The sequence below is a fragment of the Gavialis gangeticus genome, unplaced genomic scaffold, assembly GCF_001723915.1.
Source record: "Gavialis gangeticus isolate Ggan-Ray unplaced genomic scaffold, GavGan_comp1, whole genome shotgun sequence".
Lineage (NCBI taxonomy): Eukaryota > Metazoa > Chordata > Crocodylia > Gavialidae > Gavialis > Gavialis gangeticus.
In genome coordinates, this window is record NW_017729032.1 from 214,500,356 (window position 1) to 214,508,685 (window position 8,330).

Below are 8,330 nucleotides of genomic sequence, written 5' to 3' on the forward strand. Positions count from 1 at the left end.
CTTTGTCCCATCTGCCAAAGCACAGACCGTAGCTAGCATATGGTCTGCTAGTTAATGCTGTGTTTCTGTGTAAGGTAGATGGCAGAATCCCTGCTTAGAGAGGAGGGGAGGGGGGGAGCAGAAGCCAGGCAGACCCTGCTGTGTGTGCAGCCTCTGCTGGAGCTGCAGCCAGGAAGCAGAGGGGAGGGGCTAGCCCTGCTGTGGAGCACAGAGTCCCACCCAGCCCAGAGAGCATGCTGGGATGCTGGGGGAGTCTGATTTAACTTAAACCAGCAAGGGGTCTGGGACAGACCTTGCATAAAATGGTTTGCCCCCATTCGGTTAAGTCTTATGCTACATTCAATCAGGTTTATCTCAAACCAGTTTCAGCCATTTTCAAACTGGTTTATATGCACTGAACATCTATTCTGTTACAGGTTTAAATCGGTTTCTGATCACTTAAACTGGTTTATGTGTAATGTCTTTTCCTAGCCACAGAGGCTGCCCAAGTCACAGGTCGGCCTCCCCCATTCTAAGGGGTCAGGCTTTATATGTGTAGTCTTCATTTTCTTGTTCTCTTTGTTTCATTTGGTGCAATATGTTCCTTCTCTTTCCTTCTACTGGACTGGCCAAAAGAAGCGGTCAGTCTCTTTCATGTCTCTAGTATTTCACTGCTACTCCTGATAACATGGAAGATTCTAGCAACTTCTTATCTTACTTCTAAATCCCAGAGAAGCATTTCCTGGAGGTGCCTCTTTTCCTTGTGGTTCCATACCTATGTCAGACAATGAAAGAAGTCACCTTGACTGGGTTTTATATGGTCAAGAAGCTTTCAAAAGCTTTACTATGTCATATCTATAAAAATACACTATATATATGCATGCATGCTTGTGTATGCATGCTAAATACAAAGTTAATTTTCTGCAGTTTTTAAATGCTAACGTGCATAGACAGAGAATTTAGTGTAATCTCTCTTTAGTATAACCTCTCTCTTGTACTCTCTTTGACTTGTCTTAGACATAATAACAAGTCTTTTGCAAGTGTCACATTTGTTACTATTGTTTAGGTTCAAAAAGCTCAGACTTGGTTCCCTGACTGGTGTCATAAACAATAAATATAATTAATCTTCATGCACAAATGAAAATTACCTAAGTGCTGTTTACTTTTGTTTTTGTTAAGCATTGCCAATGTATGGTACAAAGGGGCCGCTGTTGTTTCTGCTGTCATCTTGGAAGCTGTAATTGAGACCGACATTCTGTTGCAATGGGTGCTGAAAAATAGTAGAAAAAAGACAACTTTTCTCTTCAAAAGGGATATGTAGAAGCTAAAGAAAAGTCAGAAGGACAAAGATATTTGTATGTTGGAAACTAATTTGATGTACCAAGTCCCAGAAATTACTTTTGATTTAACCTACATATATTTTAAAGTGAAATATATATTTACTGATTTCCAGACATGGAACATTACTCCATCTTTTGTAAGGCTTAACTTTCTGAGGCCACAAGCTTTTACATCTCTTGGGTACAGAAGGGATGGACCTGGCAACTTGGCAAGAGACATCTCTTTTAGCCACCTTTTCCTGCAGTAGACTTTCTCTGGGATATCTGCCCTCTGCACTGTGCAGAATTGGGAGGTGCATAGGGTAATAGTGATCAAACATCCCCATGGCAAGTGTTTTGTCTGCCTCTTTCATGTGCAGATCACATGTCCTGAGGCCTTGATACAGAGGGCCATAGTTCTAAATATTTTCACACCTCTTAGCATTTTTTTGACCTATGCATGTAACCTACATAGCACTGACACAAATTTTCATGCAATTTTGTAGAGGCCTGATTGCACCATCAGGAATGAAATTCTAAACCCACTGACATCAGTGGAAGGTTTCATGTTAACTTCAGCAAATCCAGTATATCATAGTATCATAGTACTTAGGGCCAGAAGGGACCTAAATAGATCATCAGGTCCAACCCCCTGCCCCGGGCAGGAACGGGTGCTGGGATCATATCACCCCAGCCAAATATCTGTCCAGCCTCCTCTTGAAGACCCCCAAGATAGGAGAGAGCACGACCTCCCTTGGGAGCCCATTCCATTCCATGTCACTCAAAACTGAATGGGTTCAGCTGTAGAGAGCAGTGAGCCCAGGCCATAAAGAAAGAAAACATGAAGTGGAAGGGCAGAGAAGGAAATATGAACTTTGGCAAAGTTTTGAACTTGGTTGAACATTGCCTCAAATGCTTAATTTAAAAACATGCCAAAAAGATTGTTCTTGGGCTTCATTTTCCTGGGGTAGATATCCTACTCCATTATTTGCAAGTCTCAGGTACACCATGGTTTCCTTACACCATTTCAGCAGTGCTAAAGGACATTAACATGGGTAAGAGTGACCCTCTGACAATATGCCCAGAGCTGCTGGTTTCCTGGTCTGTGAGGAGCTGGTGAAAAGGTTCTGTATCATCTCTGTGCTCAGCCATCAGTGTAGGAATAGTGGAGGTAGGGGCAGAGGCATGTTAAAAGAGGTATGGTCAGACTGCAGTATGACTCTTTTCTGCTTTTCAGGCCCAAGGGAAGCAGATAATTAGTCAGAGCTGTCATAAGTGTCCAGGGGAACTCCCAGCTGTCCAGTTAAAACCACAGTCCAGCTATTTTGTATAACTGGAGTAGAGCAAAGGACCCAGGTCAGATTTGAATCCAGGACTTTCTTTTTGCAGTTTGACTCACTAACACATTCTGGGGAATGGGGTCATCAATCAAACAGTTGTCATTGTTTGCGTGTTGTTACAGAATGCACATGGTGTCATGTAATTGTTTATTCAGTATATTTTCCTGTGACATTTTTTCCCAGTCAAGAAAAAACTTTCTAAAAGATTTCCAGTAAATATGGCTCATGCCAGTTTGTCTGGCAAATGCTGCTATTCACATTTTGTATAATGGATATAATTTAGTTAAAAGTAGAACTATTAAAAAAAAGAATAGTCCTCAAATGCAATGTTTTTTCAAAAACACAGACTCACCTTTCCCTGTTTAAAGTCCTTTCATATCCCAGACAGTGGCAAAAATAGTCTTCTATGAATTTACTTTGAAAACATAACATTCTTAACAAAAAGTAGACTGGATGTCCCAATGTTCCTTGGTATGCTTCTTATTGCCCATTGCTACAAGCATCAAATATTGCTAAGATCCAGTCTCAGATGTTACTGCTGAGATGGTGACGACATACTGGATTCTCAACACACCTGAGCAGAGAAGCTGTTAGGTGTGCTAGTCTGCAGTCAGGGAGAAGGCAGGGCAAGGTGGGATCTTAGGACTAGCTGGTTCACAGAGGCATGAGCTTTTGCAGGAGACAGCCAAATCCCTGAACCAGTTGGTCTCTAAGGTGCCACCCTGCCTTGTCTTTTGCCTAATCACGCTGGGGTAACATATTTTTGGTTGTCTTGCTTACACATAATCGTTACTCACACAAGTTAAGAGTTAGGAATTCAACAAATGGAAACACATTAATGCCTTTATTTTTTTTCTCTTTGCTTTGTTGCTTTAACACATAGCAACACATTTTGCTCATAGTTCAACTGATGTAAATCCAGGGTAACTCTTTGAATGCCAGGGTGCTATACTTGATTTCCATCCATGTTGCTCGAAGCACAATTGATTGATTTTTTCCAACCTCGCTGTGACAAAGTATGGCACTGTTTTGTGATAGGTCCAAGAAAATGATACCTGCCTCAGTTTCTCTGATTTGATTGTGTGATTTCATCATTGGGAAAGAAGAGGTTACATTTGCCCTGGACTAGACCTGGGTGTGAATGTGAATCTGTGCATATCTGGCCCAGCTAAGAGAATGGCCCAAACTGCAGAGGGAGAGACATCAGACTCACTGAATCCTGGTTCCATTATCTGGAGCCTCTGGGCACATCTACACAAGACATTTTACTGTTCAGTAGCATAGTTTACTGTGCAGTAAACATGTGCGTCTATGCGTGCACATGATTACTGCTCAGTAAATCTTGTTAATCGTGAGTAAATTTGTTACCTGCAAATGCAAGTAGCAAATTTACTTATGATAAGTAACAGCGCAGTAGCACTTGTATAGACACCTAACTGGGAGCAAATCTGCTCCCAGTCAGCCAACCACCAGTGGTCTTGAGACCTGCCTGCTGCTGAGGTGGGCTCTGGTAGCAGAAACTGGGTGGGGGCTATGTCCCCTTGCCCTGGCAGCAGGGAGCTCCAAGCCCTCTGCTCCAAGATTGCTATTAGGGAGTGGGGAGTTGGGAGATCCTTATCTCCCATCCCTGGCTTCACCACTGCAATTGTGGAGCGGGGGCTGGGAGGCCCTTATCTCCCAGTGCCAACTCTGTGGTCATGGGTCTGGTACTGGGATCCTTATCTCCCAGTGCTACTCTTGTGACAGTGAGGCCGGCACTGGGAGACCCTTATCTTCCAGCTTCAGCTCCATGGTCACAAGGCTCAAGCTGGGAGATAAGTATCTCCTAGTGCTGCCCCTGTGGTTATGGAGCTGGCAATGGGAGCTCTCTGCTGGTGGGGACTGGGAAGCCTGTTCCCCACCCAGCTCCATGAGTGTGGAGCTGGGTGTGGAACAGGTTGGGGAGCTTGTTACCCCCCTAGCTTCATGCTCATGGAGCTGAGTAGAGAACAAACTCCACAGCCTCTGTCCCTCAATAACAGAGACAGCTGGGAACTGTCTTGGTCAGGTGCAGGTCCCAGCCATGTGCCCTGATCAGATTATTGAGGCATGGGATTTGAAAGGAGCTACAGGGGTGGGGTAGGTCCGAGCCCCCTGCAGTCTGCTGGTGGGCAGCTAGCAGCAAGCTAGCTGCTAACTGTTCCACTGGCAGATACGGGCAGAGGGCTAGGGCCTGCCCCTCCCCTGTAGCTCTTTCCAAGTCCCCTGCCCCTGATTGGAGAGCTGGGGCAAGGAGCTCCCTGCTGCTGGGGCAGGGAGACATTGTCCCCATCCCAGCTGTAGGCAGCCCCTGGGACAGGGTGTAATGTCTAAGCCCCGGCCAGAAGACAGCTGTCTCCTGGTCTGATGCTTCCTGGCAACCCCCGGACTAGCACCCAGGGAGAGCCTAGACCTTCCCCTAGTGGTGGCAGGGGCCCATTGCAGAGCCCAAGGAAGTGGGAGCCGTTTGCTGCCATTAGCAGCAAATCTGCTCCATCTTCTTTGCCTGTGTAGATGCCTGTCCTGGAGCATTTATTTGTGAGTAGTTTACTCAGGAGTAAGCTGATCCCAGATCAAATGCATGTGTAGATGCTCCCTCCCTTCAGCTAAACTATCCATCTTCTCTGGTTGACTGTCCATGTCCATGGACTAAAAATAATGTTTAAGCTTCTCATTGCAAACGTGCTAGATGCCAAGACTAATGCCACCATATTGCTCCAGTTATTTGCTGATATAACTGTATCAATTTCAATGGAATTACATAAAAGTGGCACACAATAACATTAGGCCAGTTTCTATGCATCTTTGAGCCCGGTTCTGGAAGGAATCTCATGGCTGAAAATCAGAAGTATCTTCAGCAAAGTCAATGGAGCTACACTTATGTGAAACTGGTAAGTGAGATCACAGCCAGGCCACAGTTTAAGTATAAGAGCTTCTTTTATACAAACAGCAGGAAATATTTAGAAAGATTCTGGGTATTTCCAAACATCTGACTTCTCAGATGGGCAAAAATACAATCAAAGTATTTCCTTTCAAAGCTGCATCACTTTATGATTAGTCAAGGGGTTTTGTAGCATGAATTTCCTTTTCAGAAATATTTTATGTTACAGCTGTACATATTTTTTGGGACCCAATTAAATTCCTGTTTTAGCAGCATGGAAAATTTGGGGTAACTGCTTTAAAAATATGCTGTGCAGAGCTGTTGTAGCAAATATTTAAGCTTCTTCATTCTAAACCCTCTTGTAATTTTAGAGCATGTCAAGTTTTCCTTGAAAAACTGTAACTTTCAGTGCATCCTTTGCTTTCCTCTTTCTTCCACTGTAAAAACATTGGTACAACTTGTGTAGTATCACAGGTTTTATTAGACTGTAGGAGCTGTAGCACATCTGGATGCACAGTTTGGAGTACCTTGTGATTTAAGATCCTTGTCATTTTCCTTTTCCTAAGGGTTTTACTGTATGAGCATATGCCAGTACATTTCCCTTATATTGGACTGAACCTACCATTTAGAACTGTATCAGTATTTATGAAACAGTACTGTCTGGGCTAAAGGATGGATATTTACATTCTTTTATTTTTATTGCTTATGGGTTGTTTTAACATATAAAGAGTTTTTAGCTTTAAAAAAAATCAATCACCACAGTGCACTCCTCCTAATAAATTTCAGCCCTACTGGGTACATCTACATGTGCACCCCACTGCATAGTTCATACTGCGCCGTCATTTAGTACGTGCTACAGCAAGTACTAAATGAGTGCTTGGTACCTGCTGGTACTGCACAGTTCTGGTGGCACATGGGTTGTTTCTAACCCTACTGCACAGTAGCAACAAGCTACTGAACAGTAACTCGCTGCTACTGCGCAGTAGCAGTGATGTCACAGTTAGTGCCTGCCAATGCTCATTGCTACAGTGACATAGCATCTCATGTAGGTGCAGCCATGGTGATACAAGCATTCTGGCACAATCAAGGACTGCAATGCCCAAATAAATTAACTTTGTTCTTTGGGCCTTCAAAAATTTTGGAAGGCATTGCTTACTTTTGCTTGACTACAGAGCATTGCTGGGCAGGTAATAGAACTCATGAACTGTAGAGGCACTCATTGCACTTTCTCTGGGTGCATCTACACATGCAAATGCTGCAGGTTTATTTTAGAGTAATATACTCTAGAGTAAACCCACCCTGGGCAGGCATCTACATAGGTGGGGGAGTGGCAGCAGATTTGCTGCTTCTGGCAGCAGTCTGCTGTCACTCCATCTGGCCCTGTGCTGGCCCCTGACAGCATCCAGGGGAAGCTGGATGTACCAGCCACATCTGCCTGGAGCCGGTGGCCATCTTTAAAAGGCAGCTCTGCATGCTGCTTCCTGGCCACCTGTCTTCCTGGCTGGAAGCAGTGTGCAGAGCACGGTGGCTGCATTCAGTGGCTCTGTCACTGCAGCCTTTGCCCACTATGCCATGGCTTTTCCACCCCTAGGCTCCAGGAGTGATGTTTACCACCCTGGGCTTCTGCTCACCACCATGCTCACCATGCTGACCCACTGTCTGGTCTAGGTCAATCTCAGTGCTGGCAGCCCGTCCGCACAGTGTGGCTGCGTGGCTTGGCTCACTGTACCAAGCTTCTTGCCCCTATGCTACTGCTGCCTGGACCCTGTGCTGTCACCCAGACACCAGTAGGGACATCGATGATACACTCCTGAATGCCATCACTGGGGCCATCCATGTGCTCCTAGGCCTCCAGCTCCAGCTCTTGTGAGCCTACCTGGACAGCCAGGATTAGTGGCTGCATGTTGTCCAGACTATCTGGAACATTAAGCAGTGGTTTGAGTCCTTTTGGATGACCCAAGCCACCTTCCAGGAGCAACTTGAGCAGCTCTGCCCACACTTGTTGCATCAGGATACCACCATGTGGTGGCCTGTGACATGGACACCCAGGTGGCCATTACCCTACTCAAGCTGGCCATGGCTGCCAGCCTCTGCTACCTCAGCCACGTCTTCAGCATGGGCAAGGTGACTGCTTCGGAGGCAGTTCTGGAAGTATGCGATGCCCTCCAGGATGTGCTGGGGCACACTGTGCTCTGGGTGCATGACCCCCTGGAGGTGGTGGCAGGGTTCTGTACCCTGGGCTTCCCCCAGTGCACTGGGGCCCTGGACGGGACTCATATCCCCATCACCTGCCTACCCTATAGCGACTGCCCCTACTATAGCTTGCAGGGTTTCTACTTCATCATGCTCCAGGCCATCATCGACCACCACAGCACCTTCACAAACAAAAGTGACGGCTGGGTGAGCTGTGCCTCATGCCAGCATGTTCTATAACTTGTACCCTGCTAGCCCTGGTGCAGAGCAGGTGCTTCATGCTGGGTGTACTGGACCTCCAGCTGGGCAAAGTGGTGGTCCCACACCTCCTCATCAGGGATCCTGCCTACCTGCTTCTCCCCTGGCTCATGCAGACCTATACCAGCCAGCTGGACCCCAACTTCAACCAGTACTTAGGCTGGACCCATGCACTCATGGTGTTGCCCTGTGGGGTCAGGCCAACTCTCAGGATCTCAATATTGCACTGTTAGACATGAGGGTGTGACACAATTGCACATATACAAACTACAAATCAATTAGGTGCATACACACACACATACACTCAGGCACATACACATCCAAACCAGCCTAGACACATGC